Below are 2,029 nucleotides of genomic sequence, written 5' to 3' on the forward strand. Positions count from 1 at the left end.
TGGGGAATGACATGCAGGAAAGAGCCACAGGTCGGATTTGAACCCTGGACTTTCGCAGCAAGGACTGAGCCTTCACACATGGGGCGGCTGCTCTACCAAGTGAACACCGCCCCATAAAACAAATCTTTTAAAAATGGATAAAAATAAAATATACTTCTGCCCCTGGATGTGACAAATGACTTTACTTAAAAACAAAAAAAAATCTGACCGCTCTTGTAGTTTGTGTAGAGCATCAGAGGTCACATCCTCAGACTCGCAAGGATGAACACATTCATTCTTCCGCTGGCTGGTCTCTCTCTGCACTGTGAGTTCTCCTGCTTCCTAATGGTTTGTGTTTTATCAGACAACATTGACTGATGGTCAGTTAGTGATACCTAGATGGCTGTTTCACTGTCATCTGTCAGAGGAGGAGTCCTCAGAGAACTGATGATTTCAACACAAGTTGACTTTTACAGAGAGAAACCGTCTTTGGATTATGGATTAACACTGAAGATAAAGAACTATGAAATTGAATGTAATGGTTTCTCTTGTTGTTAACCATTGTTATCCCTTTTTACAGCATATTCATTTTTTCCTTCAACATTTTTAACGTAAATGTCTGAGACATTGTTTCTTCCTAAATGACAATGACAAGTTCTGTCCAGTCCAACTGCATTTCACTTCTGAAGCTGTGTCTGGCTGTAGGTTCAGAAACTGCAGCTTGTAATAGGATTCTAATGAGGTTCTTAAAGACATGAGAGGTCCTACAGAACCGACATGGATACACACTATCAAAGGAGGAGTCAATGCAAAACTCAGATGTCTTCCACCTCTACTTATGTGACTGCAGAGAGGATGACAGAGAACAGTGGACACACAGTTTAACATGATGGACTATAGGACAGGACTGCTGCTTTTAACTATCTGCTGGGCAGGTGAAGATCTTCACTGATCTTTCATTTGATGTTTGTTTTTTCTGTTTTGGTGTTATTGTACGACACTTTTCTTTGTTATTCTTGAACAGGTGTTGGATGGTCCAGACCTCTGACAGAATCTGAACCACCGGATTAAAGGCCTGGATACTCACATATTGACCTGTACAGCCTCTGGTTCTCATTAAGCACTACAAGTGGCCTGAAAAGACGAGGCCTCCTGGAAAGGACTGGAGGGATTGCCTGCTGATCGTGATGGATGGTAGGCATTTACTACTCTGCAGTCGGCAATGGCGGGTTTTAAGGACCATCTCCAAATCACATGCAGACAGGCAGGTGTATCTGCAGATGAACATCTGCGAAATGAATTTGCGTGTTTAGATGTGTGCGCGAGAGCCACATGAATGATGGAGTTTGTTGACGAGCTGTTACAAAATCACATACGAGCGGGCTAGTTCTGTACCTTAAAGTTCATATGTCAATAACTAATTTTTCGCTGTTCTTTGTTTCGTTTTCTTCAATTATTCTATGATTAATGCATTAAATATTTCAAATGACACATTACAAACAAAGTCATGAAAATCGTGAAAGATATATCAAATAAATTGATATAAACATAAGCAAAATGCAACTTTGTTGATAAAGGCTCAAAGACAACCCAATCATCTTCCTTGCTGAGCCAAACTGTTTAAAACATTTTGACAATTAAGATACACAGTGTTTTGTAAATAGAGCAAAAGAATCAAAGTGATGAGTCAGTAATGTGGGAGAGTGCAAGTTTATCCACAAAATCACTGGGAGGCAATCCCTGTGGTTTCTCTGCGTAGTGTCTAACAGTACTAACCATTAAAAGTCTTTATACAACCTGCGAACCAGCAGAAACAATCAGACGTCGTTTTTCAGATATCTGCATGATCCTGGATGCTGTCCTGTTATTTCAGTTTGGCAGCAAATAGTCATTAAGATTCAACAAGTCAGAACATAACTAATAAATACATACTAAGCGGGCAATTGTAAAAAAGGCTATGCTCATGAGAATTAAAGTTTGGTCATGGACCGGATAGGCACAGTGCTGACAGTTAAATACAGGCGTCACATCAATTTAAAAGTTGTATTAG

Source organism: Larimichthys crocea, chromosome XII (assembly GCF_000972845.2).
Source record: "Larimichthys crocea isolate SSNF chromosome XII, L_crocea_2.0, whole genome shotgun sequence".
NCBI lineage: Eukaryota > Metazoa > Chordata > Actinopteri > Sciaenidae > Larimichthys > Larimichthys crocea.